This window comes from Phocoena sinus, chromosome 6 (genome assembly GCF_008692025.1).
Source record: "Phocoena sinus isolate mPhoSin1 chromosome 6, mPhoSin1.pri, whole genome shotgun sequence".
NCBI lineage: Eukaryota > Metazoa > Chordata > Mammalia > Artiodactyla > Phocoenidae > Phocoena > Phocoena sinus.
Window position 1 is genome coordinate 30,471,160 of NC_045768.1, and position 16,205 is coordinate 30,487,364.

The following is a 16,205-nucleotide window of genomic DNA, read 5'->3' on the forward strand; positions in this document are numbered from 1 at the left end:
TAAAAAGAGTAAATAAGAACTAGGACTGGAGAAAATACAGTCAAAATTTCTCCAGAGAAGATATACAGATTGCCAACAAACATATGAAAGAATGCTCAACATCATTAATCATTAGAGAAATGCAAATCTTTTTGTAATATGTATTTTCTTCTTTCTAGTTGCACAAAAACATTAGAGAAATTATAAGCAGTGTTAAATTTGATACTGATTGATATTTGTATCTAAGTACAGGGTCAGTTCTGCTTTTGATAAGCAAATTCCCAAGGAACATATGGATATAGAAGTAAAACATGGCAAAGAACCATATCACTCCTGCCTAGACCTCTATTCTACAGTCCAACTGAGGACTCTATTGAACTAGTGTGAGCCTTGAGAAGAACCTCAGATATCCGCCTTATCCAAATGATTCTGAAAGGCTTGGAACCAAAGGTAGCTGAAAGGCTTTGCTTATTTCTATATCCATGGTCAACGAAATCTCTATATTCTTACCTTCCTACTTCTCCAATGCAAGTAAAGACCAATAAATAGCACATGACCAAGTGAAAACAGAGAAGCTAGAGAATTAGTGCCAGTGCCTTGAGTATAGCAGGCACAGTCTACACACTCAGACATACTCGCTGCTTTCACAGGCAGAAATGTAGCTCACATGTAGGAAAAAGAAAAATTATACTGAGAAATGACAGCTGAAAGCGTTCAACCCTTAGCCCTTTCAAAACTCTACTTGCTGAAAATGTTCCCCAATAGAGTATCTCAGAATGATAATTATTGGAAATATAGTCAACAAATTTATTCCTAGTTAATAATTATTTGTATTTAATTTCTGTTGAAATGACTGGTGTGATTTGTCTCCTGATTGGACCCTGACTGATAGAGTACAGATGGTATTTAAGCCATGAGGCTAGGTGGCATCACTAAAAGAATATAGATAAAGAAGCCAAGAGTTCCAAAGAGTGAGCTTTGGAGCACTCCAACTAACTGACAGGTTTCAGGAAATGAGAAGAAAAAACAGCAAAAAAAAAAAAAGACAGGAAAACATGAGCAACTAGGGAAGTAGAAGGAAAATAGACAAGGTGATACTCTAGAAGACAAGTGAAAAGTCTTTCAAGGAAGACAGATTGATCAATGCAGGCAAAGTGGAGATCATTGGTAACCTACAAAATGATGGAGGAAAAGGCTTGATTAGTACATGTTTTTAAAATATCAGAAATCATGATATTAATGCCAGATACTGTTGAATTCAGGGGAAATGCATAAAATTAGGAAAACGCAGTGCTTTAAAATTTTTAAATGCTCAATTTATAGTGAAGGATTAACATTTATTATTATTTACACCAAATAACATTAAAAAGCAAAAATTACAGAACATAATAAGATCAACAAAAGTATTTAAAATAATGTGTCTCAGCTCATGGTAGCTTAACTAGACAAAATGCATTGTTTAAAATTAAATGTCATAAATGAAAAGTATATGTAATTGATATATATATAAAATTCTATACCTTGGATATAAGTAATATACCTTCTTCAAGTGTTCATGAAAGTCACAAAAACTGATTATATATTCAACCACCAAAAAACTTCAATAAATTCCAAAATTTAGAAAGAGTACAGGTAACATTCTCTGATCATGACAAAATCAAGAACAAAAATTCCTCCAACTGGCATGCTACACTAGTGCTTCTCATCACTATTTCTAGTATTTCTACTTTTTGTCATTCCGTGATGTGATAGGACTGTATTTCTCTACACCCTTGAATGTAGGCATGGTGTTGTGACTTGAATTAGCCAATAAAATGTGAGCAGAAGTATTTAAGGTGCTATTCTCTATTTCTTCCAACTTGTGCTGCAGTGACTGGCAACATTTCAGATGGTTCTGAGTAAGCATTAATGGAGCACAGCCCTTGACTGACCCTAATAACCATGAAGTTAGTGCTAATCTATTCTGAATTGACTGAAACAAACACTTGAATTAAACTACAAAGTCAAATTGAAATTATAGAATATATGCAGAAAAAAGATAACAAAAACGTTGTCTATCAAAAGCTATGAAAATACACTTTGTTAAAACTTATGCTTTAAGTACACATAAAAATGTTCAAGAAGACCCTTTCTTCTAGAGTGTTGCCATTAATATGACCCAGTTTCAAAACTCGAAGTATCCCTTCCTCTTCCAAAATTCACATTTCCAGGAATTAAAATCCTATTGGCCCAGCTTGGGATTAAATAACACAGGCATGGCCTCTTAAGCTTTTGAAGCCCCCCATTGTGTTTTTAGGCCATTTCCGGAGGGGAAAAGTTATTATTTTATTACATTTTACCACTTGACTACCTGCTGCCTACAATGACTCAACTGTCTAGATTCTAGACTCAGCGAACAGTGGCACGAAGACAAAGTTGCTAGATGGAAGATTACTATATGATGTTCAGTTGTCTTCCATGAGAAAGTACTTGGCATTCGTTATACAGGACAGGGCTATCAGTTGAACAGGAAAGTAAATAACATACATGGAAAAGTGTATGTTCTATGCCAGTTTCTACCAGAATTGTCATGAATTCTAAACTAAGAGTCTATAAACTGATCAAGCTTTTTTATAATGCTAATTTCCTGTGTACATTCTATGGGAAGAGAAATTGTGTTTGTGGAGATAAGTATGAGGAGAAGTAACCTGCAATTCTTTGAATTAATCAGGTAGGTCATATTGTCCCAACTTTGTTTTGGCACTGTTGTATGTCGTAACTCCTACAACCACTACAAATGTCCGGCACAGGTTTTCCAAGCTTTCTCTCTTGTCCTCTCCATCCAGACAGAGGATTTTCATCTGACTTGACTCTTGCCTTTAATGGGACAAAAGCCAATTTAATTCAGCAAGGCCCACTCTTTAAGCAGCTTCCAGAGCAGAATATGTACTCCAAAAGGCGTCATGGACATCACTAAACCCTCCTCAGTGGCAAGAGCAGGGGGAAAAAAAAGAGCATCCAGATGGCTACGTTGGAAGTCTTTTCTCTCTTCTGGAACTACCCAGGGATGGATTTCTGATCAAATGAATGCTACTGCACTCCTTTCAAGGCATTAAATGTAATTAGTTGTTAATTGTTATCGCTAAAGGACTCTGCTGAGTGGCTATCAGCATACCATCTGGACAGCTCATCACATTCACTGGGGAAACGCTGAAATCTCCATCCAAAAATGTGTGTCACTTGAAGACATTTACAATACTTGTCAAAAATTCTTGTATCGACTGGGAAACTTGTTCACAGATGGCTGATATTAAAGACAGAAATGCTCTTTTTTGGGTCAAAAATCCACTTTATAGTAATATTTGTACTTCTTTAAAACGATCAGTTTTGAATGAGGATAAAGAGTAACATGTTTTCTTACATCTTTAACAACACTATCTATATCATCTGTTGCATGTGTTTGCAAACTGTAGAAAATTACATAATAATCTGAAGCAAAAAGAGAATTTATTGGAATGATATTAGAAGATTGGAGGACCACGCTTGAAAACTTGACAGGTACCAAGTGAGTTCTGGAGGGCTACGCAGAAGATGACCAGGGAAGGTCACATCACGCTAACAATCATTGTATTGTGCTATCACTTGCAAAAGATTCAAAGTCCTACAAGATAATACCTGTTGGCCAAGCCTGTGTCTTAGCTTTACCATCTGATTTTACTGGTATGAAAACAGAAAGGAGACATATCTCCTTTAGTTCATACAGTAGAATATAAGTACTGCCTTCAAGCAAAAGGTCTCCAAATTAATATAAGTACAACTAAGAAGCTTGCCTAGAAGGTGAACATCCCAAAGGTGGCTAAACTATTTTACCACAAATCAAATCCCTCCATGACAGCTTTAAAAAAAAAATGTCTTCCAATTATATTTGGAAAACCATGTATGATCCAGGCATTAACCAAATTTATATGCACATTCTGTTAAGAGGGTCATTCTAGGGAAATCTTGGGAATTGTAGATGAAGTGGTACTTTCCTTGGCTTTTGAGACTAATATCATAGACAGAAAAAAAAAAAAGTTCTTCTCCACAAGAGAATACTGGTTTAAGTGGACCATTTTTGACACCCAATGGTGTTTTTAAAGTTTCATTAATTATTTATTCCACAGGCATCTATTAAGTTATTTATGTGTCACTGTGTAAGGTGACGGTGGGTGGACACAAAATAGTATTTAGCACTGTCTCTACTTAGTCTAATTGGGAAACTAACATATATCTACCCAAAACAATTAGTAAATAAGATAATGTAAATAATATACTTTGATGAAAGTCAGTTAAAATTCTATATATCCTTAAACAACAAGCCCAGGGAACTATAGTCAGTATAACTTACAATGGAAAACAATCTACTATATATATATTTGAATCACTTTGTACACCTGAAACATCATAAATCAACTATACTTCAATAAATAAAAAAACTGAAGACCAAAATTTAAAAAATTCTATATATCCTGATGCTTACTTAATATTCAATTCTCAACAAGTGTTCTTGGGCCTAGAAAATAGATATGGCAGGAAAGCCAATTTTGTCCTTCCCAATTGTTATGTAATATGCCCAAATGTTACAAATTTGCTCCTTTTACCCAGATATTTAGATATATCTTATCTAATTCTAGCAACCTATATGCTCCTCTCTTTTCCTCTTATTAACTCCAGTTCATCCTTCAAGATTCAACTCAGATGTACCTCCTGTAGGAAGCATTTCCTTATACACACTCCACAGATCCTTATCTGTGTTCTGAACATCCTGTTGCATGTGGTCTTAATGGCACCATACCCTAATCACTCAGGAAACTTATTCCCACCCCTGCTCCCCTACTTCACTTCACTTCACCTACCCTTTGAAAAGGAGGAAAAGTACCAACAGGGGTCAAGGACAAAATGAAATTCTCAGGGACATACATGTAAACCAGAAAACCATGGAATGACATTTACATGTGGGGGGTGGGTGGTGAATAAAAGGATTATAAAAAGAATTTGATGAGAAAATATTGACCGTTGGAGACTTGGCAGGACCCCGAAGTTCTGAACAAGTTAAATAATGACTCCTCAGCAGAATCCAACATTTCCCTTCTTTAGCATGCTTAGCTGATTATCAACCGCACTACGGCAAGACTTGTGAATTAACGTTACTATCGTATCTCAGTGCGGAATAGATAGGAAAAGATTCGGGCTCTGCACTTCTATGGTAACAGAGTAACACTGGGGCCTACAGTAAACATTCCTGCAAAATAGATGTATCAGTCACAGTCACACTCATCAGTGATTTTAACAGAGATTTAATAGAAAGAATTAATAAATAGGATAAAAGAGGTAAAAAGGCAAAAAGTAAACAGAGAGGTATCACAGAAATGGCAACTAAAAGAAGTAGCTACTGCCCTACGGTTCTAAGAAATTAGAAGCTTAGAAGAAAGATCCTGAAAAACTGGATGTACATCTCCAAGAAGGAGCCACAGCCAGATGGCACTGGTACCTCAGGAATTCAGAGGAGGACCTGGCAGAGCCAGGACTCAGACTTACAGGAGGGACACCAGCTAGCTAGTGCTGGTAATCTGGAAAGATCCAGTGATGCTGGTACAGGGAGTACAAAAAAGAAAATGGAACTCAGAACCACCTGCTGCTACTGGAACCAAATGCCACATTCTAAATGAAGTACCATTGCTAGGATGACTCTGATGGGATCAGGAAACAAAAAAAGAAAGAACAAGCCCCATTTCCTCCTTCAGCCTTCCAATTTCTCTCTAGTTCTCCATCTTTATAGTGCCTAATAGGAGTCAGCATCCAAAAGGGACTGTAGTTTACAGGGTCCCAACCACAGTATTACAAAGCCGAAGCTGGGAGATAAGCACTTGGCAATCAGTAGGGAAGGCAGTGGGCAGGAAAGGAATCTCCAGGTAAAGTTAGGTGTCAATTCTTCTCCTTTCTGTCCCTTTTTAGATTTTAGACTCTCTTACGGTTTTCAAGATTTCTAACTGAGGATCATACTGTCATGATTCTTACAGTTATACTTTTTTATCAGACCTCTGACATGAACCAACTTGTCCATCCATCAGAGGATAGACTCTAAGTTGCTTCTAAACTGTCAACTTGTCCATGCTCTATGTTGCCTTGCTGATTAAAAAAAAAAAGTTCATAGAAAGTGACTGATTTTTTGCTTCTTTTATCACCCTAACTTCTGATCCAATTAGAAAAACTTTGTTTTAAATGTCAATTTCCCTTTAATTCTCAGGAACAGGGCTTTCTTGATCTTGTCTGGAAATGTAGGGACCCATTCCACTCTGAAAAATGTCTGACCTTCTAGATAAAAAATTAACACACTATACAGGGAATAATGAGTCCCATCTCTAGGCAACCATGAGTCGTCAGTCACATTTAGCTTTCAGATACATTTATCAACCTTTAGTTTGTTTTTTTTAATCTCTGTGTACCCTTTCTAAGCAGCATTAACCAATACACACAAAAATGAAACGTAAGTTTTCCAAGAGCCTCATAAGGCTGCACTCCAGCTGAGTACCAAGCACAGTTTTATCAGTGAAATAATGATGAATGGTTTTTTACACACCTAAGCACAACATTGAGTTAAAATCAACACTGCATGACTCACTTTTAAAACTCTTCTGACAGTTCTACCCAGTAGCTTGGCCTTAAGCCTGTCCTGTCTTTATGGGCTATTAGGTTTGTTCAGGGATCTCCAACAAGCAGCAGCCCCCAGTACCTGCAGCTTAGTGGCTCATGATGGAGGAAACATTCTTTCCTGCCTTTGAATATACTAAAGCAATTTCTCCTCCTCTGATTTTTATAGCTCATGTCCAGTTGGTCAGTCATAATCTGCAATGAAAGGAAAATTGCTTTGGGGAAGTGACATGGACTGCTTAGAGTGAAACAATCAACATAAGAAAGATCCTATATAGTTTATTCTCTCTCAGTTTTTGGAAAACATCTTTCACACTTCCCCTCAAAAATTGAACAATATAAAATTAACTTTTACAATGACAACCTTAGGCACTGTGTTAGACACAGTAAATTAAATAGTCTTAAAATTCAAAGACTTCTGACAATCAAGTAGGAATAACACACTTTTTTTCTCATTCAACATCTTAATTTAACCGAGGAGAGATAAATGTCTATAACCCTTCCCCTTAATTTTGTAAGTGCTCTGTGATTGCTTTAATGAACAAAATAATGCAGAATTGACACTGTACCTGTTTCTCAGCCCAGACGTTATGAAACTGACAGATCTACTATCTCTCTCTTGGAACACTCCTTTTTATTGAGATATAATTTACATAAAACATTGTGTAAGTTGCAGGCACACGAGTTGTGTTGATTTGATATATTTATATATTGCAGTATGATTACCACCTTAGCATTAGCTAACACCTCTATCACATCATATAATTATCATTTCTTTTTTGTAGTGAGAACTTTTAAGATCTAGTCTGTTAGCAATTTTGACGTATATAATACAGTATTGTCGACTACAATCACAATGCTGTGCTCCAGAACTTATTCATTCTCTAGTTGCCAATTTGTACCGTTAACAAGATCTTCCCAATTCCCTTCACCCCCAGTCCCTGGTAACCATCATTCTACTCTCTGTTTCTATGAGTTCAACTTTTTCAGATTTCACATATAAATGAGAATATATAATACTGAAATCCTCACTCTTCAAAACTAGATACCATGCTGTGAGGAAGCTCAAGTGACCCAATGTAGAAGCCCACAAAGAGAAACTGATAATCCAAAAATTTATATGGAACCACAAAAGACCCAGAATTCCCAAAGCAATCCTGAGGAAGAAGAACAAAGCTGGAGGCATAACCCTCCCAGATGTCAAACAATACTACAAAGCTACAGTAATCAAAACAGTGTGGTACTGGCACAAAAACAGACATGTGGATCAATGGAACAGAACAGAGAGCCCAGAAATAAAGCCACACACCTATGGTCAATTAATCTTCGACAAATGAGGCAAGAATGTACAATGGAGAAAAGGTAGTCTCTTCAGCAAGCAATGTTGGGAAAGCTGGACAGCTGCATGTAAATCAATGAAATTAGAACAACACCCTCATATCATACACAAAAATAAACTCAAAATGGCTTAAAGACTTAAATATAAAACATGACACCATAAAATTCCTAGAAGAGAACATAGGCAAAACATTCTCTGACATAAATCGTAGCAATGTTATCTTAGCTCAGTCTCTCCATGCAACAGAAATAAAAGCAAAAGTAAACAGATCAGACCTAATCAAACTTACAAGCTTTTGCATAGCAAAGGAAACCAAAAAAAAAAAAGACCAAAAAGACAACCTACAGACTGGGAGAAAATATTCACAAGCAATGCTACCGACAAGGGCTTAATTTCCAAAATATACAAACAGCTCATACAACTCAATTACACAAAAACAAACAACCCAATCAAAAATTAGGCAGAAGAACTACATAGACATTTCTCCAAAAAAGACATATAGGTGGCCAATAGATCTATGAAAAAATGTTCAACATCGCTAATTATTAGAGAAATGCAAATCAAAACTACAATGAGGTACCACATATCACCAGTCAGAATGGCCATCATCAAAAAGTCTACAAATAACAAGTTCTGGAGAGGGTGTGGAGAAAAGGGAACCTTCCTAATCTGTTGGTGGGAATGTAAATTGGTACAGTCACTATGGAAAACAGTATGGAGGTTCCTTCAAAAACTAAAAATAGAGTTGCCGTATGATCCTGCAATCCCACTCCTGGGCGTATATTCAGATAAAACTATAACTCGAAAAGATACATGCACCCCATGTTCATAGCAGCAATATTTACAATAGTCAAAACATGGAAGCAGCGTAAATGTCCATTGACAGATGAATGGATAAAGAAGATGTGGTATATGCATATACACAATGGAATATTACTTAGCCATAAAAAAGAATGAAATAATGCCATTTTCAGCAACATGGATGGACCTAGAGATTATCATACTAAGTGAAGGAAATCAGACAGAGAAGACAAATATATGATATCACTTATATGTGGAATCTAAAAAATGATACAAATGAACTTCTTTACAAAACAGAAATAGACTCACAGCCATAGAAAACAAACTATAGTTACCAAAGTGGAAAGTTGGGGGGAGGGATAAATTAGGAATTTGGGATTAACAGATACAAACTACTATATGTAAACTAGATAAACAACAAGGACCTACTGTACAGTAAGGGAACTGTATTTGATATCTTGTAATAACCTATAATAGAAAAGAATCTGAAACTATATATATCTGAATCACATTGCTGTATACCAGAAACTAACACAACGTTGTAAATCAATTATACTTCAGTAAAGAAAAAGAAGAACTGAGGTCCCAGACTGAAGTCCTGCTGAGTTCCCAGATAATAGTTGACACCAACTTCCCAGTCATGAGTGAGTTATCTTATAAGTGGATCTTCTGGCCCCAAGGGAACTTGACTCTTGACCTACAAAATCATGAGCAAAATAAAATTTCTGTTTTGAGAGAGTATATTTTGGGATAGTTTAACAGTCAGTAGGCACCCACTGTAACGGGTTCTACTGTCTCATATGAAATAACATTCTCACGACTGAGGTTCTTAGTCCAGCACACTAATAACCCCCTTTACTTTTTGCCCCACTGCACACATATTCCCTCCTTTGAGTAACATATATTCTTAAACAGGGAAAAGACGTTGATATACAGAAGTACATTATAAGATAGAAAATTCTAAGTTCCACGTCTGATGATTTACCCCCATGTGAGGAGCTACTGCCTTATGTTTCTTCTCTTCTTTCTTCCATTGCCTTATGTTTCTTCTCTTCTTTCTTCCTCTTCTCCCTCAGCCATTGTGCCCTTCTCACGCTTTCCCACCTCATCTCTATATTTTATCCCAACAAATACAGAATGAAAACTATTGCCTCACGGAGGGAGGATAGAGCGGGGAAAGGAAGGCCAAACCACCAGAAATAATCCTTCCTCAGACACAAAGCATTGTTCTCTTCGTGTTCACAGCTCCTGGCCCACTTCTTTAGCTACCGTAGTGAAAACCATTTAAGTAAAAGTTGCAACCCTACTGACACACTCCATATCCCCCTTCCTGATTTGTTTTCCTACATAGCACTTATTGACAGATAACATATTGCTTACTTACCTACGTGACTTGCTTATTTCTGACCCCCTAATAAAATGCAAGTTCCATGAGAACAGGAATAGTCTGTTTTAGTCACTAATATATCTCTATCCCTTAGAACAGAGCCAGGCCTATGTAAGTTTCCCAATAAAATTTGTTAAATGATTACTGTTAAATGCGCTTAAATAGATTACCCTCAGAACATATCATTGTTGATAATGGAAGAATGTGCTCAAAATTCCAAGGGCCTATTTTTAAAATTTAGCTTTCAGAGAACACTCTATTTAGAAATAGTAGATTCATTTTCTATTTATATTTACAGCATCTAATTTTTAAAAAGTCAGCAGTATAAAACTATTCCATAAATTAGTGTTAAATAATTTAAAATACATAATTTTCTTCCTGGATTCTTATCTGCCCTGACTTTGGTCAAGCCAAACTATTAATAATTTGCTAAGGAAAAAAATCTTGGCTGCTTGCTAATGAAAATTTTATGTAGTTAAATGATTTAAGTGAACACAATCATGTGACTTTTTCCCATATCTGCGTTTTAGAATTGGGCTTTTCTCTACCGTATCTATCCATCTACCTATCTATCTATCTATCTGGCTGCACCAGGTCTTCGTTGCAGCATGCAGGATCTTTAGTTGCAGCATGCAGGATCTTTTAGTTGCAGCATGCAGGCTCTTACTTGGGGCATGCGGTATCTAGTTTCCTGACCAGGGATCAAACCTGGAGCCCCTGCATTGGGAGTACATAGTCTTAACCACAGGAAAACCAGGGAAGTCCCCTACTGTATCCTTTTAAAATAATTATTTATAAGTGATAGGAACTTCTGAGCCATTGGACAAATAAATAGGTGACCACAATAAATTTATATCAGTTTGAACAACAAAAATTGACAGAATGACTTGGACACTTGGATGGATACTAGAAATAACTAACATCTACATCTCATCACTCTATGTCCTCATCTTCAATAAACCATTGATCTTAAAAAAGTTTTAACTCTTATTTGTATATTGCTTCACAGTTTGCAAAACTCATTCACATACACTGTCCTATTCAATTCCCACAGTAACAATGAAGTATTTTATCAGTTAGCTACTGCTGTGTAACAATTCAACAGCAAACCTCAGTGACGTAAAACAATAATCACTTATCTTTGCTTAAGAGTTGATGGCACTGGTTGCACAGTTCACCTGAGTTTAGCGCGGCTCATTCATGCACCTGCAATCAGTGGCAGGTCACCTAAACAACTATGATTACCTTACCTTGGTTCTCTCACAAGCCTTGGGCCTTAGATGGACAAAGTGAGCTGTCTTAACTCTGCTCTACATGACTCATCCCCTAGTTTGGGGCACGTTCTCATGATTAAAGGGAGAAGAGCAAGAGAAAATATGTTGTCATATTGCTTCCTTTGCTACTGTCCCATTGGCCAAAGAAAGTCACATGGCTGACCCTGGTGTTATAGTATGAGGGAAAAGACATTACAGGGATGCCATTAATTATGGTCATTAATGAGATCAGGCAACTACAAGCATGTGCTATTATTTTTATTATTTTACACTTGAGGAGGTTAAATAATTCACTCAAGGTAAATCAGCCATGTGGATGAGTCAGAAGCTCAGGTCTTCTGATGCCAAATATATTCTTTCCTCTAACCATGTCTGGCCTATACATATACACTCATAGAAGCTGAATTTATTGCCTGTGGAAAGATAGAACCATTTCAAATTACTATGATGCCTCAGGTATTCCAAAAACAAAAGTTAGGATGTCAATCAGATTACTTACTGTTTTTGTAAACTGGATAAATGCAAATTCCATTAGTTCACACTCTATTGTTTTTAATTACCAAATTGTTATTGAAACTTTGGGTGTGCATTGCTTGTCCCTCCAGTTAAATTGCCACCTCCTTCCAGACAGAAACTCCATGTTACACATGTTGTACGTCTTTGTATTTCTCCCCGTGCCTGACACAGTGCTGATACAGATAGTAGGTATATCACTTGATTCATAAAGCTAGAAGAACATGATGTCAGCTTGATTGAGTTCTCTGTTACAGAAATTAAAATTAAAAGGAGAAATCAGGGATTTCCCTGGTGACGCAGTGGTTGGGAGTCTGCCTGCCAATGCAGGAGACATGGGTTTGGGCCCTGGTCCAGGAGGATCCCACATGCCACAGAGTGGCTGGGCCCAAGCGCTGCAGCTTCTGGGCCTGCGCTCTGGGGCCTGTGAGCCCCAACTGCTGAGGCCCATGCGCCTGGAGACCGTGCTCCGCAGCAGGGGAGGCTGCTGCGGTGAGAGGCCTGCACGCTGCGATGAGGAGTGGTTCCCTCTCGATGCAGCTGGAGGAGGCCCACGCACAGTGACGGGGACCAGGTGCAGCCAAAAATAAATAAATAAATATTAAAATAAAAAAGAGAAATCAAAATTGATTTGGGATTGACAAAAGGTAAGAGATGATTTACAACTGAGCTTACGTAAGAAAAGAAAAAAGGAATACATTTATGTTTTATTTTCAAACCTTTCATTCCAGTTAACAGATTTACTTGCTCTGCCTCAAAGCTGAAAATCAATTGAGATGAACTGCCAAGAGCTAATTAGTGAACTAATTCTTTTATTCAGTGTAATAGTCATCACAAATATTGGGTTCAATGAGGTACTCATTTTTCCATTACAAAAATCGAATCCAGATTTTCTTACTGCACTCTGAGAGATAACTGGATTAATGTCATTCCCTATGCTCTATAGCTCTTTAATTCAGTTACTTTATCAGACCTGGGAAAGGTAACTGTTTAAAGAAATGTGAGGTTTTGGCAAATATTTTTGCTTATGGGTAAGTCAGGCTGCCCCTTTTCCCATGTTGAGTTACCCTCAGAAATGGAAGAAGGAAACAAGGAGGGAACGTAATAATTTTCTGTGAAAACTCTGAACATGCCGTTTTCTGTTAGCAGTGTAAGTTTTAGAGGAAAACACCAGATGATGCATTTTGTTTAGTTTCCATTGGCAAGACTCTCTAAAGAGAAAGGTAATGGAAAAACTCTACAGTGCTAAAATATATGGTCATCAATTTCCACATTTCATTAAAAACTAAAATTCTTTCTTTAATGTTGAGTTTTAGATCTTCAGTTAGGAGCAACTTAAAGCCAATCAAAGTATACTGGCACCTCAGAATTCTTGAAAAGAGGAACTTGTCTTCTTCATAAATAAGCCTCTCAAAAGGATCCAGTTCATAGTCAAGGCTAACTTCACTATTGAACTAACAATTGAGTGGCTATAAATGTGAAGAATGTTTCACATCACCTGTAGATTTATACTTTTTGAAACATATTGCAATAATGCCTGGGGGTAATACTATTTCCTTCTGACTTAGAATGACATTGGTTGAATCGTTGCAGATATGAAAATGCTGATTGATGGTGTGACAGGCAAACCAAACTGCTACACAAAATTTGAGATAAGGGTAGATTCATTGGTAGATTATTTTTCAACTATAGGACAATGTAGACACTAGAATTTTGAGGTCAGAGTTATACTCAATCAATGACAGTTTCTGAAAATAAAAAGCATAACCTCTCTGATGGTCATTTTATGTGTCAACTTGACTGGGCTAAGGGATTCCCCGGTAGGTGCTAAGACATTGTTTCTGGGTGTTGTCTGTGACAACGTTTCTGGAAAAGATTAATTAGCATTTGAATCAGTAGACTGAGTAAAGGAGATCTGTCCTCACAAGGGTGAGCCGGCATCATCCAATCCACTGAGTGCCCAAATAGAACAAAAAAGGCAGAGGAAGAGCAAATTCTCTCTCTGTCTTCTTGAACTGGGATGTCCATCTCCTCTTGCTCTTGGACATCAGAGCTCCTTATTCTCAGCCTTTGGACTCCAGGATTGAATTATACCACCAGCTTTCCTAGTTCTCCAGATTACAGATGGCAGACTGTGGGACTTCTTCCCCTCAATAACCATGTGAACCAATTTCCATAATAAATCCTTTTTTTAAAATATCTATATGCATCCTGTTGGTTCTGTTTCTTGGGAGAACCCTAATACAACCACTAAGAAGAGTTTTCCGACACGCAGATTGACAGTAAATGACTCCTCCCTCTCTACAATAATAACGACACTCACACGAAATGCAGGAGCAGCTTCACTATGGAATAACACAGGCAACAGCACAGTGCTAAAATGTTCTCCTTCAGGACAAATCGTAATAACAAGCATTTGTGTATGTGAAAATTAGGCAAGGCTTAAAGGAAATAAGATTTCCTCTAAGAATTTTTTTATGTATAACAACGAAGTATATTTTTAAGTGACTGAAGTTCATTGTCAACAGATATATTTCACGGTAATAATGATGAGGCTGAAAAAGATGCCAAAATTTTGGTGGCATTATGATTACAACCAGCATGGTTTAATAAACTCTTAAGACTGGAAGTTAGAAGAATTGCATGCTGCATCCCTACGTGCCAACAATAAGCCTTAGGAAACTCATGTATACTATTTTGTTGTGGTTTTCTCTCCAGCACAGTGGGTGGTTGGATTATATGATCCCTAAGTCCATTCTGCCACTAGGACTCATTGAACTTCCTCTCTATGGATTTTGGGAAACCATACAGTGAACCTCATTATTACCTTGTCTAATTTTCATCATGATATATTCTTTATGCTAGTTTTCATAAGTTATTTAATCCCAGGGAATATTACCTCCTATTTGATTCACAACGATGATGTGGTTTTTAAGTCTCGAGCATTCATTTTAATTCCTTGGAGGAGAGCAAGAGATAAAGGACATTTCATACTTCAAATGCTATTATATAAGGATTGTGTTGTTTTTTTTTTTTTTTTTTACAAAATCACAATTCTTACAAAGACAAATTACCCTTTGTAATGAAATATTAATATTCTTACAAAGACAAATTACCTTTTAATGAAATATTAAAATACTTTTCAAATGATATTTTATTGCTAAAGATTATGTAACAAAAGTAGTACTTTCATAAACTGTTGGTGGATGATATAGATTAGTACAAGCCTAGCAGGATGAAATTTGATAATCTGACCAATAGTCAGGAAAATGTTCAATATTTAATTTCAATATGGGCTATAGAGTTTGAGCAGTTCAGTCCTACAGATAAAAGCAACTTAGAGCTCGAATCTGTATTATTGTATCATAATTTTTAAATGTGTTGAGAAGACAGAAAATGGGATCAAGGGTGAAATCGCAAACTCAGTACTTTGGCTCATGGATCTTAAAAGATGTTTCCCAGGGTTTCAGATCCAGGGGCTCAGGTTGTTTAAACGGTTCTATTCAAAACAAGTCACTACACCTGAAGTCCAGTTCCAAAAAAGAAAAGGAAGGAACAAGAATAAATCAATATGTAGAAAAGGATATCTATTATTGTCTAAGTCTGAAGAAATAAGATAACAATTTATCAGCAATAAAATTCATTTGATTATACCAAAAAATAATGGTTTCCATGCTTATTTTGTTGTTGTTGTGTTGCTGATGATTATGACGCTAAGGGAAGAGTTCACCAAAAATTATTATAGCTGGCAGCTGGAAAGTGGGGTGCTGTTAGTAGTCTAATGCCCAGGAATAAGGTAACAGGTGTTTACCTAGTCCACCAGATGCCACCTCAGGATGAAGGACTATGCCTATAGGAACTTTTTAAGATCTCAGACATGTATGTCTTCTTCATGTGTTATTTTTTTATTTTCCTTTTTTCAGGATGATCAGCAAGCAGCTGAGATATTAAAGCCAGCAGTTTCTAGTTGCCATCTTGGTACATGACAAGAAAATAAGTTGAGTGGAGAGGCCTACTGGGAAGGCTAGGGAGACAGTTTCACTTCATGGCCAGTTCCTGGGGAGGCAGATACCCAAGGGGTAGAATGGATGACAGGCCAACTGCAAAGAAGAAAAGGGGATAATGGGTTCGAATCTGAAAAGTAGGAGGATTTAGCTGGAGAAAATTTGGGGGAAGGGGATATGCAGAGGAGTTTGGGAAGCCAAAAACGGCCATAGTGATTTTAGAAATTGATTTGAGATGA